We start from the raw sequence: 20,620 nt of genomic DNA, 5'->3' as shown, positions 1-20,620 counted from the left end.
CACACCAAATCTTAAGTTGAAAGCAAACAGCAGAGGTTTTGTAGAAGCAGCTGTTCTTTTTCTTATTTTTTTTTTTTTCAATTGATGTATGTCAGGCTGGTATAAAAGAGGCGAGTTGAACATCTGGACCGAAACCAAGGCATTTAACATTTCCAAGCAATTCAGAAGCATGGATGATTTATGATGCTATTCTCAGATTTTTGTCATGTGTCCTCTCACTTTATGAAATGTGGACAGGCACATAAACCTGGTGACACTTCATGACATAAAAACAGTGATTGAAGACTGATAAATAAAAAAGAAAAGAAGAATCATTTTCGTTTGGAGATGTTCAGACAGGCAGGCAGGCAGGCCTGTTTGGAGGCAGGCCCCTGGGAAGATGAGTTGAATTTTGCTCCAGCCTCAGTGCCTTTCAGCAGTTGGCAGGAGCTTTGTACTTAGGCAATCACTGGCCTCCTCTATCTCTAGAAAAAGCAGAATAGGATCTGTAACTTAACTGATGTACCTGTGTGGCCTTTTTTGCTAGAGAAGCTGAGGCAGTCACGTTATTGAGTATTGAAAGGCCCTGAAGAGAATAAGGCCACAGTAACATATTTTCTATCTTCAAAATGACCAATCTCCTTCAGTATTGGCTAAAAATAAAGAAGAAAAAGAAAAGAAGTGAAGGGGAAAAGGGAGGATGACTTCTGACATATCAAGAAAAATAGAAATAGCATGGCATTTTGGCAAAGCTGACGTTTATTTATAAATCACTTCTCTAACAGACATCCTGTGTAAGACAAAATAATGCCCCAGAAAATGTCTGTAGGTAGCAATTTCTACTTTGTGGCAAAGATATGCCATATATTTAGAAAAACTAGAAGCCGCTTAGTGTCATCAACTTGTTGATTAATTTCAAACAATATGCAGTATCATTAAACCTCTTTTGATTGGAGCAGATTTGCACAATGATTTTTTAAGATGTCACACTATATGTATATTGTCAGATGGATTTTCATCTTTTAAAGTGTGTCACTCTATAACAATCATCACTGTAGCGTGAACTTGCGAAAATAAGTAACAGATTATGGCATAAAATGCTAAATTATATCTAAATATAGGTCTAACATTTCAAAAAGGTCATTAATCTTTTTCTCATTTATTTTATCAATATTTCAACCAGTGACACTTGATTAGTATCGCAGAGCAAAAAGAATGTGATCTTCCTTTTATTTCATCATTAAATAAAAATTTAAACATTCATTTATATTTTCTGTATTTATGATAGTTTTGGCATTCAAGCCTTTTTAATTTCCTCACAGTCAATCGTGTTTAATGACTAAAACATAAATATTTTATTGCTTCTAATAATTATTTCTCATTAGAAACATAGTCTTATTTTTTCAAATAAATCTTGTCACTTCAGAATGATACATCAGGAAAGTACGATGTTCCACTTTACACACAGATATGAGACAAGTGAGTGACGCTTCAGAGATTTCTAGTTAGTGTAACAGATTCTCAAATAGCTACTCTGAAGAATACTGAGTAGTTACAGGTCATTTGCTAGCAATCTTTGAGAGGTCACATTTTTAAGTTAAGCTCTTAACATAAACAGCTGACATGACATCAAGGGAAAAGAGCAACTCTTCTTTCTAGGTATTAGAGTTCAACTGCATTAAGAAGCACAGAAGTAAACTTCACTATAGAAGGATTTTAAGGGAGCTGGGTGATCTTCCCACACAGCCTACCTGTACTATCAGAAGCTCCGTCTGGGAGCCAGGGATGAGTAATCCTGGATTTCCCTCACAAACCAATTTATTCCATGACCTTTGGACAGAAGATTGTAAATAAATGTCCCTGAGTATCACCTTCTACCTGAGGAGCCCATTTTCCTTTGCTGATTAGATAGGAAGTTACATTACAAAAGAACCCTTTCCTTTAGGGGTTCTAAAATAGAGCTACTTAATTATTCTTGCCATGCATCTTGGAGAACAAAAGTTCTCCTAATCATAGCAAAGAAATCATTATTATTGATTAAAATGTCATTTCAGTCAGAGATCAGGAACCCCAAAAAGATCATTTTTCCTTTCCAAATTAACCATAAAAGTTTAAACTGTAAGTGAAATGCCATTCTGTGCTGCTGCAATGAATTTCCAATAATAGTATCTACTTTATATTGGTTCAAAAACATTGTCTTAATTAGGTTGACCTTTAAATAGCTTTTCTGGAATTGAAATTCTTTAAAATGCTTCCGCATACTATATTCATATGTAATCTATCTGTCCAAATAGGATTATAAAAGCTTTAAAATCACATCTTAATATCTGTTTTAGATGCTAAATATTATTTTTGTCAATTCTGCCAAACATCAAAATCCTATTTAGAACCCATTAACAGATTTAAAGTTTTAATACATGCTTATACCAGTTGAAAATCTGCCTAATGATACAAATTGTGTTCTTGGGGTATGGGGTGCAGTGGACAAAAAAAACAAAACTTGCTTCAAGATATCAAGCCAATTCTAAGCAATGTGTCCATTTTGAAGAGTGTGTAGCGTATGATCATGACGTCCATACTTGTTGAATTCTTACCTTGGATTTCAGTGTTTACAAACACTTCTACATTTGAAAATCACAGCATTCCTGGGAGGTACAGAAGAGGAGTCTTCTACAGCCGTGCGTTGTTTAACGACGGGGACACATTTTGAAAAATGCGTCATTAGGCAATTTCATCATTGTGTGAACATCATAGAGTGTACTTACACAAACCTAGATGGTATAGCCTACTACATACCTAGGCTATATGGTACTAATCTTATGGACCACCATTGTACATGCGGTCCGTCGTTGACCGAAACATCCTTATACAGCGCATGACTGTATTTTAGAGATGAGGAAATAATTTCAGGCAGAGTAATCATTTCATTCATCTCTAGGTCTTTAACCAGCCACTACGGTCAGGGAGTGAGACTCCCCTCAGCCATGCAGGGCCTACCTCACAGCCTTTCTGATGTTCACTAAAGGACAACATTGCTTCCTATATCCGTAATCACCGGATGAACCTTCAAGACTAATTCCTCTCAGGGCCGGCTCCGTGGCTTAGCGGTTAAGTGTGTGCGCTCTGATGCTAGCGGCCCGGGTTCGGATCCCGGGAGTGCCCTGAGGCACCGCTTCTCCGTCCAACGCGAGGCCGAGTCCCACGTACAGCAACTAGAGGGATGTGAACCTATGACATACAGCTATCTACTGGGGCTTTGGGGGTAAAAAACTGAATAAATAAAATCTTAAAAAAAAAAAAAAAAGACTAATTCCTCTAACCTCAGCACTCCTCCCTACCTTAAAAATTGGGGATGGGTGGGATTAGGAATAAAGCGATTTTTCCAAAGTCAAACAATTTATTAGAGCCCACCTGACACTAGACTCAGATGTTCTGACTCCTGTTCAATTGCTCTATCATCTCCAGTCTGTTTTCACCTTTTCCAGAACTGAAGAGATAAAACATTTCTGGTCAGGCTCTGAAAACCAGCTAGCCAGTCCTGCAAGACAGTGGAATTGCCTTTGGAAACATTTCTTTCCCTTTTAAATTCATGCTTTTCAGAAGACACTAAGGATTGGAATAGGGTGCCAAATGTCAACCACACCCTTGATTTGAGTTTTTGAAGGATGGGTACCCTTCCTCTATGGACCTCTCAGCATTGCATATGTCATACCCTATGCTGAAGAAAGAAGAAGGTACAAATTATCCATATATTTCACTGCCCTTTAGACTCTGTATCCTATGACATATTTCCAGCCATCATGTTCATCAGTCTTTTCGTTAATCAATTAGTCACAGAAAATCATTATTTTCAAAACTTTTCACACATTTATCGTATTTCTGTGCATTCAGCAAGCATTAAAAACCATTTATGACTCTTTCACATTACTGCTTCAGTCTTTTAAGTTTTAAGCCTCTGAAGCATATGTCCTCAATACAAATAAATAAATAAGGCTACTGTAAGTGCTTGTCATTACCCACCGAGGGTTTAACAAAGGATTATTATGAGGATGATCACCTTCATGCAACTTTCGTACTCTAAGCGGGAACATAAACCATTATTATCAGAGCCTGTATCATCATTTATATGAAAAACATGTAGATTGTTTATTTAAATGAGGTGAAATTGTTCTTATCTAAACCAAACAGCACAAGGTAATCAGATGCTGGTTTTAATTCCTCCACTGAAAATATATTTGTCTACTTACAGGACTTGGCTAACTGCTGTATTATAAATATTACAACTACATGCACTTGATTATTTAGCATGTTTCCCAATCACCTGCCAAAAGAAATTATTTAATGAAAAATCAGCATCACATTAGTTTTGAGCTTCTATGAGGACTGGAGGGAAAAGTTGAAGAGATATGTGAATATTAAAATTCTTCCAAGCCCTTTTCATGGTTAATTCATTCATTCAAAAATATGAATTACATGACTATTATGTACAACCCACTGGGAATACAATTCTGAACACAAAAAGCAAACCACATACCATGTTCCCTATCTTCAAGCATTTTAGTCTAGTGGGGGAGCAAAAAATAAATAATAATGAAAGAAACAAAAATATTCATTCATCCAATAGTCATTCAACAAATATTTATTGAGAGTCTACTATGTGCAAAGGCACTAGGCTAGACATTTGAGTTATTAGTGACTGGACAAAATCAGTACCCTCTTTGTGTCTATAGTCTAGGATGCAGAGACAGATGCAGTGATAAGTGCTAGAGGAAAAAAAGAAAAAGTGGAGAAGGATAAAGGGGATTCAGAGCACTGGAGGTGGGGGTTGTAATTTTAAAAAGGATGCTAAGGATAAGCTTTATTGAAAGGTGACATGTGAGCAGACTTTTAAAAGTTAATAAGTGCCTTGAATAAATGCAAAAAAACAGAAACTTGAAAGACATGCAGGGATGTGTGAGCCATGAAAAGAATGTTGGTCTTTACCCCAAGTTCAATGGGAAGCTAACATGGCTGGCTTAATATGATGAACGGTGAGATTACTTACTGAGTTAGAAAAGAGGGAAAAGAACTAGAAGGAACATCCTCAAGTATCAATCCATTCTTCCACAAATGCAGTGTCCAGGATATGGAAGAGCTCAGAAACCACTCTACACCTCCTCTCATTTCCACCTCAAAACGACAGCCAAACACAAACAGGGAAGTTGGATTTGAATTCTCACTGGATATAAACATGAAATCCCCAAGTAATGTAGTAACTTGGGGATTTCCCTATGCCTCAGTTTGTTGCTTTTACATCACACTTTTCACGTAGATAATGAAGCTTATCACTCTCACCAGGGAGGTGGGGTCTTCACAGATGTCTGCCTGATCTTCTTTCACAGAAAGAGGCAGGTGTGGGACCTAGCATGTAATTTGAAAAGCTGGTCTATGGCCACCCCTCCCACCCTGGTTGAGCAACAATGGGATAAACTTCTAGAATTCTATGATTCTTTTAATCTATGATAAAAACACATTGAAACTTGTAAGCAATAAATCAGATAATCCATTCACTTATAAAAAAGTCAAAGGATACCTGCCTTTGAGATCACCACCATATTCAGAATAAGAGGATCACTCCATAAATTACAGAACCACTTTCTCTGATGAAAAATATGCAAATGGTTTTGAATCAAACAGTCTAATCATTAAGCAGTTATCCTTCCAATGTTGTCAGATCAAACAGGAATAGAAGCAGTAGGGGACATTCCATCACTCTGTCGCCCTACCCTCCCCTATCCTGTACTCATTTCATTCTTTTGAATGCCATTAAACTTGACTCTGGTACACTCTAACTCAGATTTTTTGTAAGTCATTTTCATGACCATTTTATGATTTCAGGCAAACCAAAGCATCACAGTTATGAAACAGTTCTCTTCAACATAATATTATTAGTGAACATTTTTTTTATTTTAATGGATTTAAGCATTCCACAGAACGACTAACGTTGGCCCTGTATTAAGCACTTTTAAAGATATTAAATATCAGAAACACATTTTACAACATGACGTCTTTAGATATGGGTAACTAACCTTCCTACTGGCCTCAGTCTGTGAATCCAGTTGTGTGTATTAAAGCTGCAGCCTGAGGGTTCGCAGGTTCGGATCCCGGGCGCACAGTGACGCACCACTTGGCAAGCCGTGCTGTGGCGGCATCCCATATAAAGTGGAGGAAGGTGGGCACAGATGTTAGCCCAGGGCCAATCTTCCTTGGCAAAAAGAGGAAGATTGGCGTCAGATGTAAGCTCAGGGCTGATCTTCTTCACACATACACACAAGAGAAAAAAAGAGAGAGAAGAGAGAATGCAAAGACAAAACAAAAACAAAAACTTATTCCATGTTCTAGAACTAAAAGTGGTGTTGATACTCAATTAACCACGACTGGGCATTTTATCAGTAAGGCTGTGTACTGGCACTGTGGTCAGCAATTTCAGTGAGTTCACAGACTCTATGGGAAACTAAATGTGAAAAGAGACTACCAGCATGGAGAACTGTACCCTATATCAAAAGAATGATAACATTATATACAGACCCAGACATTCTCAAGAAGGAAACATTTTTTTTAGGAGAAATGATTAAAACACTACACTATTAGGGTAGATATAAGAAAAGAAGCTAGTCTCAAATCAATGGAATTATTATTTGTTTTTTAATTAATTTATTTTTTTTACTTTGTTACAAGTATTGTAATTTTTACCATTAGATGCTATACAGGGCTCGACCTCAGAGAATAACCATGTGCTTTCTTGAAAATATAAATATATTTCTACTTTCCAAGCAAGAGAAAGGAAGCATCAAGTTTCTAATATATCCTGGACATTCTGCTGCCTGGGCTCAAATCCTGAGGGTAAAACCATTATGTGTAATGGGGGTCATCATACTCTGCCTAAAATTAGGAACACTTGTGATTTCTGATAACTCTTTTAATTGCTGCAACCTCCTACTAATCTCTGTACAGCTGAGGCTTCCTTAGAACCTCCTGCTCTTCATATCAGTATCTTGTCATTTGATACTTATAGGGAATAATGCAGGTTGTTAAATAATAATGGCTCTGATTTTTGTTTTTAATTAATGCAAGAACAAGAGTAACAGTATGATTAGAATACTGAGAGGGGAAAGTCAAATTATTCTTACCTGCTTTGTGAATGGGAGTTTAAAATGCTAGCTTTCCAAAACTCAAAAGAAATGGGGAGGACTATGTTTTAAAATCAGTGAATCACTATTTTCATTGATATGGTTCCCTACTTTGGCCTTAGGCTTAGCTCAACACACAGACAAAAATTTAATTCACCGTCCAATTTTGCATTAGCATTTTCCTCCTCGCTTCTTTATAATGCTTGACGTGTGACTGTAAGTTAAGCAGAGAAGAAAATGTTTCCTTATTTTGTAGTCACAACTTTACATTTCAATAGTGTATTATGTAATGGTGCAATAGTGATTTCCTAATACAGTCAGAGATTTTATAGTCTTACACTTCAGTTCAATTAATTCTTTCTGTTATTATTTAAGGAAACGTGAAGACCCCAGTCCATTCATATTTTACATCTCAAATAACCATCCAAAATATGTAGAATTCATACATATTAAAGAACAGTCTTGATAATGCCCAGGTTTAGAAATGCTTTGGTAATAATGAAGACTTGTTCATTAGCTCCTATAAATTTGTAGTATGTCAAAATAAATGGCAGGAGAACTTGGAGATAAAGTAGGTTGAGAAAGGGTGGTTCAAGTAAAGAAGTGGTTTTGAGTCCCATTGACTAGGTACATGTGCATATACATCCATATATAAATTCAGACTATCTGAAAACATAGATGAAATGGAAGTCTCAATATAGGAGGTAGGAAAAAGAGAGGTGAGGTAGCTATATTAACATTTTTAAAATACTGAATTGTAAAGCCACAGTGAATCATTAAGTAGGTTCTTGCTTAAATAAATCTGCAGGTAAGTTTAATAGAAAAAATAATAGTGCTTATGGATCCTGAGGTGAATTTAATGATACTCAGGTGGGCCAAGAAAGCTAAAGGCTCAAATACTCTGAGTCTTTCTAGGAGCTAGAGAAAAAAGTTTCAATGGATTCTCTCTCCATGTCAAAAAAAATAAAAAAAAAAAAGACTCAGCCCAAAGCCAAGTGAGGTTTTCTACCAGTGGAAAGATGTTCTACCCTCATTGATCCACTATACATCATCACTATAATTAATATTGTTATATTTTCAAGGGTGGTTTGTGTTTTAATTTCCTTGAAAATAATCTAAAAATCTGATGAGGGGTAATTTAAGCTTTCAAATATAGCTTTTGTAATTTGCCTCTGTACATTTTAAAGGAAAACCCGGAAAAGCAACTTATATATTTTACATGTCCCATCCAAGAGGTTTTCCCCCAAAATCATAGAGTATGACATTTAGAAATCCAGTAATTTTTCTTCTGTAGATCTGTGTATTTTCTATAAGCTTTTTTTGGGTTTTTGTTTTCTTTTTATGCTAGAAACTACTCTTTCCTTATATACCATTTATTCTTCTATCAGGACATCCCTGTACACACACACACACACACACACACACACACACACACAGATGCTTAATAAATATTATTGGAAAATGAAAGTTAAATATAGCTAGATCTAAGAGGTCACACACATTAAATGTGAATCCTTATTATTTTGGGTTTCCACAAACTATAGCTAAGCATGAATATTTTCGCCTTAAAACTTTTGGATGCAACTCATTAAACATCACATTCTTCAGCTATTAAAGCAAGTTATGCAAACATAGTCAACAAGACAATGTTGACAATAAATCTTAGAAAGATATGACTTTGAATCCAAGTTTTAAGAAGAGATACAGACTGTGTCAAGATGGGTTTTGTCCCCCACCCTTTTGTTTTTTTTTTAACAAAGTGGTGAATTATAACCCAGGAAAGCGTGTTATGAATGAAAAAAGGTAGGAATTTTAAGTCAGAATCCCAGAATTTAGGTCCTGATGTTTAATCTCTTGTGGACAACCTATAAAATGAATTTATTTGGATGCAAACTGACAAATTTACCTGAATTTAGTTTCCTGGGCTCTCACTTAAGGACATGATATGAACATGTTTTTCACCTGTAGATTCACTTCTTATGTAAGGATACAGCCGAGAACTTTCCAAACACAGACAGACTTCCAACAGAGAAAGCAATAGAGTAGAGTTGAGGGTTACAGCTCAAAGAATAAGTTGAAAATAAGATACAATCAAAATTACCCTAATTCTTTGTGGAGTTGCCATGTTGAGGATGGACATACTTTATTTTCTTTCAACAGGCCCAATACAGACAGATTGTTGTGTTTTTGTTTTGTTTTATTTTATCCTAGCCTTGGAACAGATGACTGTTTCTTCATGGAACACTACACCTAGTTGACTTTTGACTTGTATTTAGGGGGCACATGGTATAAAAATTATTTATATTTAAACTCGATCACACTAGGCCTAGCAAGATGTTCACACGAAAGAGGCACCTGGGAACTAGAAGAAGAACAGAATCTCACATCTCATCTCAGTCTCACCTAGGCAAATAGGATCACTAGTGAAATGCAAGGAAGAAATAACTGCCTTCTCCATTCTCTCTCTTTTCCACTTTTTTTCTCCTTCCATTCTCTCCTTTCCTTGTTCCCTTATTATTAACTGAGTACAGTAGAATTTTCAAAGATAAATTTGTGTTTAATGTAATTCCACATCATTAAGATTAATTTGAGTGGGCCTGAGGAGTAGTAGAAAACATAATCAGCACAGAGATTTGAAAGGTAAATTGAGGACAGAACATAAAGAACACTGAAGGTCAAGATCAGACTCTCTTTTTCATAGATAATAGAGAATGTTTTTATCCACATGAGGGACTAAGAAGAGCTGTGTTTCAGGAAGAAGAATCTTTAGAAACAATGAGCAAATACAGATGAAAGAAAATACCAGACTGAACCAAATAAGGTAACACGGCACTGAGGAAGAGAAAAGAGATGCTGGATATATTATTACCTGTACTTATTACAACCGTTTCAGATGCCCTTACAGTCTTTTCTCCCACCATAAAATAATAATATTAAACCAAATAACCACTGTAGGATCTCTCAAAATTGAAAATTTAGAAATGTGCTTAAGTTACCAGGTGAAATACACACAATATATAAAATACTGTATTGTAACTTCCTTATCCCCAAAGGATAAATAAATGGTTTGAAAAATGCCTCCAATACAAAGTTAAATTGCACCACTATTAATAGTATTTTGTGGACTATGAAAATAGTAGTTTCGAGGCAGAACAAAACACACACACACACACACACACACACACACGCAAAAACAAGAAAGAAAGAAATTGCAAGACTTGGTATTGTCATGGCAATGGCCTAGATTCACCATGGCTCTCTTAAAAATAGTAACAATAGAATTTTTTTCTTTAACTTCGTTGGAATCACTAATAGGTGCTTTCAATTACCAGGAAACCAAGATTCACAAGATCAGATTTTGCATAATTTTTCCTTTTACTTGCAACGTCCAAAACAAAATGAAATACACTATCCATTCAGTTTAGTTTCTTCTTAAGCAAGGCCTGCATTATAACTATTTAACTGTCCTCCAGGGATCCAATTAGATTAAAAGAGATCTAGAATGGCCATATTGTTAAAAAATGCCAGAAGGTTCTTTTGAAATGATCTAACTCAGGCTAACATTCGAGAGTTTTGAAAACGAAAATTCTATTGTCATCACTTTCAAAGATTCCAGTAACACCCTTTCCTCCTCTGACATGCCAACACTTAGTGGTCCTTGGAAATACAATAGCAACAAAATAGAATAAAAACAGCAAGTGCTGCAACTATTATGATAATATCATGACACTTTCAATTTATTGTGTTCATATCTGACACTGTACTAGACACTTTATAAATATCCTGACAACAACTCTGGGAGAAATAGTTCCATTTTATAGAGGATGGCTCAAAGGATTGAAAATTAAAGTTTCATTGTCAGGCGGTTTTAGCACTAGAGCTGAAATCTAAGACTCTGATTTCCAAACTTAATTTAGTTGAACTCGACCATGTTACCCACACAACACAAGGTTAATGAGTTGCACTGAAACATTATAGCACACATGCAAGCAAAACTCTGGCTCTTAGACGGCAGGAACATAAAGTTGCCTAGTCTGTTATAAATATTCCATTCTTCAGTGATCATTAAGATGCGATCACATAACTGGAAATATGCAATACGCATTATTTATTTTCTATTTGTAGGAAATCACCTACATTAAGGCTATAGATTATGCGTTACCTTACTATTTATTGTTTCAGTCTTTGGCAGAATTACTACATTCCATGCTTTATGAAGCCTGCTATCAATACCACCTTGAAGGTGACTTTAAATTATATAAACAGCCACTCTGAAGAGGATGCTGACCAGTTATTCTCCACCTCCACAGAGGTCTATAAAAAGAGGAAAGACATTAGACTTTGATAATTTTTGGAGACAGCATTATGGTACAGTGAAAAGAGAATAGGTTTTGGAGACAGACAGATCTAGACCTAAACCACATCTCCAAGGAATTATTAACGAAGACACCCTGGACAGAGTTTCCACATATATAACATAAGGGCAAAGTAATATCTACCTTACATGGTTATTGTAAAGCTTAAAAACAAGACATATAAATTACCTATCTCCTATATGTTGAAGGGAGAAAAGTACAGGTTTGGGAGTCAGAGAGATTAGTTTTCTTCACATCTTTACCACTTATTAGCTTTGAGGTCTTAAACTAGTAGGGTCTTTTAATATTTCTAAGATCTGGTTTTCCGACCTTTATAAGAAAAATAACATTTGCCTTAGAGAAAGGATAGATGTGACATGCTTAGCATAGTACTGGCACTTGGTAAATAACCAATAAATGTTAGTTCCCTCCCCTGTTACGTAGGAGACATTTGAAAAATGCTAGCTTTCATCCTTTAGTAACACATAAGTGATGTCCTACCACAAGTGGATTAATACCTGGTTCACACAGAGAGGGTGTAGAATGCGGATACTTGACATAGCAGAGAATCAGCCAGGCCTTGATTGGCTCAGACACAGACACCTATAGCTTTTCCATCTTTAAAGTATTATAAGATATGCTCCTGCATAAACTTAGAATATAATGTTCTCTCATTGTCTTACTTAGGCTCTAAGTGGGAATCTTATCATAGTCACTCTCCTGCTTAAAAGTCTTAGAAATCCAATCTTATTTTTAGGATAAAGTAAAAAATTCCTTACACGGCTTATAAGACCCTAGGGAGATCTGGGCCTTGCCAAATTCTCAAGCCATTCTCCTTAACTGCCACACTTAGTCATACTTGACTCCTTACAGTTACTTGAATGCACCAAACTCTTTCCTACTGCCATACCTCTGCCTATGCTGTTTCTTCTGCCTAGAATTCTTTCTTAGCCTTGTCAACTCTTACTCTTTCTCATTTTTTCTACTTAAATGGGAACTTTTACTAGATCTTTCTAACTCACGTCCGTCTGTAGGTTTTAGATCACCCTGTGTGTCTGCTTACCATAAAACACTTACCTAAATTATAAATTTCACATGCAATTATGTAAATATTTGTTTAACATTTTCTTCAGATCCCATGAAATTATAGACCTAATGAGAGCAATGTCTGTGTCTATCCTACTCCCTGATCTCTCCCCCATGCCTATCAATTAGGTCAATGCTCAATGTTTTCTCAATGAATGAAGTCACTAATGCTACAGTCACACAATATCATTAAGTGAGAAGCTATTTCTTCAGCTATTTTACGTGAAAATATTTTATTTTATAAAAGAAAAGATTTAGTTTTGTTTTCTGGCTGAGTATATAATTTCCAACATAATTACTCAGTTCTTACTCCAATACAGTTGTGTAAACATACTAGTTAATTAATTTCTCTTTTATAATGGGGCATAAACTATATCTTAGGGCAAAATAAGATCTTATTGCAACATCAATATCAATATAATAATATCAATAATTTGAGCTAATGTCAAAGTCACAGAATGACCTTAGGATATGGTGTAGGGCAGGGTTTCTCTACCTTGACACTACTGACATTTTGGGCCAGATAATTCTTTATTGTGGAGGCTATCTTGTACAGTGTAAGATATTTAGCATTATCCTTGGCCTCTACTCATTAGATACCCATAGCACTCACTCCCTAGTTGTGACAACTAAAAATATATCCAGACATTGCCAAATATTTCCTGACAAAATCAGCGCTGGTTGAGTACCATTGATTGATATAGAGTATCTGTATTAAAACACTGTCTTTCTTCTCAATGAGTTGCAAACCTAGGTGGGTGGGGTTAATATAGGTAAACAATAATGAAAGAGACACAAACAGAATGCTATCAAGTTTAAAGAAAAAACTCTCCTTTTTCAAGAACTCAGCATTTCATCTTGTTTTGTTCCATATTGATTGTACCATGGCTATGGTAAAGTTAATTCTTTATCCACATTATGAGCTGCTTAACAAAAGCAACTATACATCCCACAATACCCACCACAGAGCCCCAGTGAATCTTCATAACCGTCAGCATTCAGACTGATGGTTTGGATTATACCTGATGGATTATACCAGAAGCAAAACTGACCTCTACACCAGTCTTTCAGGAGAGGTAGATGTTGAGCATTTAGAAATTTTTTTTTTTTTTTTTTGAGCAAGATCAGCCCTGAGCTAACATCCGATGCTAATCCTCCTCTTTTTGCTGAGGAAGACTGGCCCTGGGCTAACATCCATGCCCATCTTCCTCTACTTTATATGGGACGCCGCCACAGCATGGCTTGACAAGTGGTGCGCCGGTGCACGCCTGGGATCCGAACCGGCGAACCCCGGGCCGCCGCAGCAGAGCGCACGTTAACTGCTGCGCCACCGGGCCGGCCCCCTAGAAATTTTTTAAAAGTCAATTTTCAGCCTTATGCAAGACTGTGTTCACATTTCACTGGGCAAACATAGAGACTGAAATGCCGGGAAAATTATGTTTTACAGTATTTCCAGTTCAATGAAAGATGAAATAGAATTGTTTAGGAGGGGGAAAAAGGAAAAAGAAAACTGAAGATTCCAGAAACATTATTGAATTGAAGAGTAAAATATTTTTTACTGCTAAAAACAAGGCAATATAAAGTAATCATTAATTCCCACTCATATCAACTTTCTGTTCTGTTTTCTGGCTGTTTTTTGTCTTCACCATCCTGTTCCAACGTGACCTGTCCCATGAAGTTTTCCATATACTCTGTGCTCCAAAGAGGACAAGACTTGCCACAATATATAATAATTATCTGCTCACCTGGTCTTCACTCTGCTCTATTAATTCACTTAAGGCAAGGTATGTGTTTAATAGTATATTGCACAGGACTTAGAATTTGGGAGGAACTCCAAAATATCTGTTTAACAAGTGAGTGAATGAATAATCAAATATACATGACGCGAGGTAAGCACTTGCTAGTTTGGCTTTGCTTTAGTCTTAAGGTAGAAAATGATGATTTGTTATAGATCATACTGTTAAAACTCCCTTGATGATTGTGTAACTTCCATCAGAGACTGCAGCACCTAAATAACAGACATACTAGCAACTCCAGAGAGGGGCTCCTAAGTAAACATGGGGGTATTACACTATAATGTATTACAATGTACATTATACATCGTAATAATTACATAATTGTATTCACTTCTCTCCAAGCAGACAATGAGCCCAGCTACAAAAACTAAGTTGATTCTATCTGTAAAATCACGTCCAGGCAACAAAATGGTGCAGACTTTGATGTATCATCTGTGTGGCATCAAATCTTATAAAGTCATCACTTCATTATGTCAGAGGGTTGTCATTCATTGGTTAAAATCTTGCAAATAAATACTTACCATAATTTAGTCAGAAAAGATTATTTTACTTGGATGGGGTGAAAAGGCGAGCATGATTAAATGATTTGATGCAAATAGGGCATATTCACGAACTCACCAGTAACACCTAACTGCAACTGGAAGGCAGAGAGAAGTATCTCTCCTTGGAGGCTTGTGTAATTGTAAAAGAGAAAATGTATGCTTTTGCACACATGCCCTATGTTAGATCAGGCATATTTTTTCATTCATCATATACTCTTCAGGGCTTTTTTTTTTTTTTTTTTTTCTTTAATCCCCTCCGGCCCCCAAAGCCCCAGTAGATAGTTGTATGTCACAGCTGCACATCCTTCTAGTTGCTGTATGTGGGACGCGGCCTCAGCATGGCCGGAGAAGCGGCCTCGGTGCGCGCCCGGGATCCGAACCCGGGCCGCCAGCAGCAGAGCGCGCGCACTTAACCGCTAAGCCACGGGGCCGGCCCCCATATACTCTTGTATTTTATAAAAGAGACTTACTCTCCTTGATCAAGTAACTGCACTGGGATAAAAAAACGATTTCTACAAAACTTCCACAAAACTCCAATATGGTAGTTCATTACATATAACCAATAAATTGATCCTAATAATACCATTATAGCTGCATGATGAAATAGGACTATGCACTTTAGTTCTGATTTGTGTTGCCATTATTTACCATTAACTCTCATTTATACATGCTAATAGAGGAAGCAATGGTGTGGCGAGTCTGAAATAGTAAATCATCAAGAATCATTTTTAACTGGTTCTGGAAAGCATGTTTATTTTTCCCACAGCAAGTTTACACTATTAATTGTTCTGTTTTGATTACAATTAAAACTTATTTCAGTTACCCAAGAGCATTCTAGGTGCCAGAGGTAAATAAACACAATTATCATTTTGCTACAGCTTACTCTTGGAAACATACATGTTTCAGAGAATGAGAAGAAAAGAATATTGGCTGAGTGCTTAATATGCCAAACACTGGTTAAGTGCTTTTAAATATGCTGTCATTTCATCCATGTTACCCCGTGAGGTTGATGTTGTAAACGCAAAAACTGAGACTCAAATGTAAGCTTGCCCAAGGTCACCACCGAGCTTACCCAAAACTACCAAGACATGTTGCTACTCAGACTAAGTGGACTCTGATATCCACCTTGAATAGAAAGAAATATTGTACCCTTTTTTTGTCAAGTATTCTAAAGATAAAGCTGGTAGAAACTGTTAGACACCAAAAGAAATGATTTTGCCATGGCAGACTTTCCCTCATTCACACTAAATAAGAATGTTGCATGAGGGTAAACAGATGTTCCCAAACCACTGACTGTGTTACCCGGTAGGTTTATAAATCAAATACTAAGCGTAGAAATCATGCATTTTATTACATAACAGACAGTAGCTGGAGTTATTTTAAAACCTCTAAGTGAAATATGATATATTCTGTATTCTTTCAGAAATATATTGAATATCACAGTAGTTTAAATTTACAGATGTTACAGCATGATACCAGATACATACAGGATTAAGAAGATGAGAGCTATTTATAGTAGTTAATCAAACCTAAACTACAAGTTGCAGGTTCATATAATTGGAATTAGACACTATTTATTTTTGCATTGAGAAAGGACACAGCCCGCTCACTGGAAAGATCCTTAATAAATCTGAGTTTTATTCTCATCGGTCCCCTTTAGCCCAAGTTACTCATCTTGTTGCTGAAAAAATACTCCCAGCCGTCAAAATTTTAGTATCAATCAACCATCTCTCTGCATCCTGGGCTTTGCTTTGAGAAAGCCTGGCTGATAAATAGATAAATCTGTCTTTCTGTGTATGTTTATGTTTACAGTACCCGCTCAAGCTGAAAACCAGACAGTGGTAGTGAATTAAGGCTATGTATTGCATTCATTTTTACTAAAGTGAACAAAAGAGCACAGAATCACATAATAAATATGAGAGTCCTTGGAATTGGTAGGATCAACCAAATTTAGGTTTTAATTCCAACACTGTCCTTAAGCAAGTTACCTAACTACACTGAGGTTCATTTTGTTCAGGTCTAAAATAAGAAGTTAGGATAGTCTCTTCTTTCCTGAAAACTCCAGTGATTCTGGGTGTAAAAACAATATCTTAACATCACTGCTATTTAAAGCATAGTCCCTGGACCAGCAGCATTACGATCACCCAGGACCTTGTTAGAAGTTAAACTTTCCAGCCCCACTCATGCTTACCAGAGGAGAATTTGCATTTTTAACAAGATTCCCAAGTGATCTGTAGGCACATTTAAGTTTGAGAAGTACTGGTCTAGATATGAAGTTGTAATAATAAACAGGCACCATGCCATCTAGTCTGCATAAATCTGATTGTGCTGACAATCTCGAAATTGCTCGTAAGAAAATGCAAGTCTTTTCATGATATTCAAATGTCTCTTGTAAAAATTTATTCTGCTGACTTAGTTAAGAGCTAGATACCACAGAAAAGACCACAGCCAAAGGAAAGCATCTACATCCTCTCCCACTTCTTTAAAACTGTAAAGCACTTTGTCTGTAGTAGCAAATTCCTGATCAGAGCTGGTACTCACCCTACCCCTCCCCTCTCCAAGAGCTGGAAATGGCGTAAACAAGAAATAGAAACCCCGAGTCTTGTATTGAATTTTCTTTGATTCAGGATTAGCAACCAGGAAGCAGTGAGTGAAACAAGGTGAAAAAACCCAGGCAACTACTGAGGAGACTTCAAGAAGACAAGGAGGAAGTGGCTCCCCTGGTCTTGTGTTCATATTACACATTAACCAGGGATAAGCCCCGCCCTTGCTATAATTTGAGTTATATCAGAACTGAACATTCAAAGCAATTTGCTGAATATAAAAAATCTTTGAGTTGTCTGCCGAGTGAGCATACAGCTCTTTCTCTTAGAAGTATCCAACTCCCACAGCCCCTGCTGAAAGGAAGTCCTGGTGTCTCCTTGCACCACAAAGTGACTGGAGCAGATTTTTCTCTTTGTGGAATTTCTGAATAGAACACAGACTAAATCAGACTTGAACAAGGGAGCCAGTGGATCATGTTAATGCAGGGCTAGGATGACCAATTTTAACTGACTACATGCTAACACAGAAAGAATAATCTGAAAAAAGAAAAGAAAACAGCATGGCAGAGAGAGAGAGAGAGTGAGCTGTGTGACCACATGGTCCCAGAAATACAGAAAGGGTAACACCTTTGCACCTGACCTGTCAATTCTGATTTTAGCCTCGCTGTACTTCCTAGCTGGAGGTTCTGTGAGATTCCTTGTAATCTTCCAGGAAACTAACTTGTTGCTTGGGCTAGTTTAAGGGGGTTTCTGTTTCTCACAATTAAGATTTCTTGGCCAAGATGTTGATCAAATGTGCCTCATGACAGCATATTTACACTGTCTATTTTTAAAGACTAAAACTCCTTGGAACCAACATTTGCAGTTTTAGCTCATCAGCTGAATCGCTGGGTAGTATTAGGCAAAATGTCTCTAGTTCTTTACAATTCTGTATTCCTACTGTTATACGTGGATAAAATTCCATCATGATGCCTTGACTCACAGCTCAGAAGTTAGGACAAATGCTAAATCTACTTGAGAAACACGCAAACTGTGCATACTTCAAGGATGTTAGCAGACGCTAGCTTGAGGGCATTAAGAGCAGTGCTGGCACCTTTAAATAGCTAATAGAGCTTCTGAGGCTGCCCAACTACTGACACGGCAGGGTTTATCCACTGGGACTCACTTATTCTCCCAACTCCCCTAAGTAATCTGACACGATGAATCCCCAAAACACTTCCTGCTGCTCATGCTTCTATTTCTATCTTGGAGCCTTTTTAATTTGTATTTTCCCCAAATGGCTTATGTCTGCTTGTCAAGTGGGATTCTCACCTCACTTGGAACTCCTGGCTCTTTGATAAGGAAGAGCAGCCTGGCAAGGAGAGCTGGCATGCCACAGAAACCCATGTAAGCAATCAACAGCTTCTTTACAGCCAAGTGTGATTTTTCTGCAGTGCCAGCCGAAAGCAGCTCAGCACAACTGTCTCCTGCTAATATCAGATTCTCATACACAAAGTCGCTATTAGAACTTTACCACCTTGTGGAAGGTAAGAGTTTGGGGTGTAGCTAGCTGCTCTGACATCACCCTGGTGGATACATTTCTTGAACCCTGTGTGCATTACCCCTTAATTGGCACTTAAGGTTCAAGAACATTCAATTCCTGTTCACCTATAGGAAAATGAACTGTGATTATAAATCTTGGCCCTGGAGTCAAGATGGAACTGAGTTTGAAGCCCAACTCTGCCACAGATTTACTATGAGACACTGGGACACTTATTTAACCACTCTGAACTTCAGATTCTTTATCAAAAAAATGAAGAAAATGTTAGAACCTACCTTTGGATGAGATTGTAAGTATTAAGGAAGAAAAGGTGTTCATAAGGATTAGGAAAGTGCCTGGCATGTAAGTACTCAAAATATGTAAGCTGTTAGGATCATCATCATCACTAAGTGAGGACTGCTTTATGTGTTAAAGCATGTAAACTCTCCTGCGTTCTCCTGTTTCTATTGAGTATAACTAAATGCCATCCAGTTTTTCAAGGGAAGTAAGATCATCTTCCTCCTGTCCTTGAGGGAGAAAAATAACTTGTGAGAAAGTAAATTCTCACCATCAACATGAAGAAGACGCCCCATCATTGTAGAAAAAGCACAACTCTGAACGTCAAGACTTCTGTTTTATGTGACTATGTGACTCTGGACAAGTCATTGAACATTTCTGAGCCTAGGTTTCCTCAACTGTTAAATGAGAGATTTGGACTGGATTTTGCCTGGGGCTCCTAAGTAATGAGTTTACTCCTTCCAGTTTGATCACTAAATGATCTCACATTCACGCTAGTACTTATACTACACAGGCTCTAACTATGCAATAAACAGAACCTGAGCTTCCATAGTCAATATGTTTGAGGTAAACTCACTACAGGGACTTTTTAAAAATATAGAATTACTAAGGCATGGAATCATTACATTGCACAGAAACAATTACATTGCACAGAAACAAAGTTATTTTCATTTCAGGCTGTATCATGCTCTGGAGGGCTGTATTAATCAGGATTGGTAGGCTCTGCTACAATAATCTAGGAATGTCAATGGCTTAATATATTAAAGTTTTAGATCTCTCTCCCACAAAGTCTGGTGCCATTTTCCTGCTTTGCTCCCCACTTTCTTTGTTATATTTGCCTTACTTAAATTTTCATTGGTTAATGAGACATCTAGATAGCTCCTGATTAAATTCAATTTATAAGCATCAATTAAATATTGACTGAGAGCTATTCATTTCTAGCTATTTCATGAACAAAAACTTAATGAAGAGGCATTAAGAGGGATTTAGGCCCTCAGAGAATAATACCTTTGGAAGTGCCTTAAAGAAAGGACCACCCCTAGAACTCTACTTTATTTTATTCTTTATTTAGGCATGGTTATTATGTCTTTATCTTACACTTGTACACAGCTGTCTATAGAAAACGCCTGTCTCTTTTGTTCAAAATTATTAGCATTAGGACAAATTTGTTCTTGTATACTTTTGATGCTCCTTTTATTTCACTGCCATCAACCACTTGGTGGAGGTTTTTATTTTCCTGCTATTTTTCTCCCTGTGGAGTACAGATGAGGTTAAGAGGATTATTCAGCAGCTGTGTCCAACCGCCTGCTCTCCAAATCCTTGGTTTTCAAGCT

At 36.9% G+C, this 20,620-nt stretch overlaps 1 protein-coding gene across 7 annotated transcripts in view; it reads right to left on the bottom strand.

Annotated features, from left to right (window-relative positions):
* CNTN4 (contactin 4) overlaps positions 1-20,620 on the bottom strand; it is an 892,715-nt gene that overhangs the window by 630,074 nt on the left and 242,021 nt on the right. Inside the window, exon 4 of one of the 7 annotated variants that reach the window (XM_087431363.1) lies at positions 6,048-6,219. The exons of the other annotated variants lie outside the window; for them this stretch is intronic. The gene's annotated coding sequence lies outside the window, so the exon portion shown is untranslated. The remainder of the gene's footprint in view (positions 1-6,047; positions 6,220-20,620) is intronic. 7 annotated transcript variants of the gene reach the window in all.

This window comes from Ceratotherium simum, chromosome 5 (genome assembly GCF_057802395.1).
Source record: "Ceratotherium simum simum isolate JZ-2026a chromosome 5, ASM5780239v1, whole genome shotgun sequence".
NCBI lineage: Eukaryota > Metazoa > Chordata > Mammalia > Perissodactyla > Rhinocerotidae > Ceratotherium > Ceratotherium simum.
This window is presented reverse-complemented; position numbering and strand designations above follow the sequence as displayed.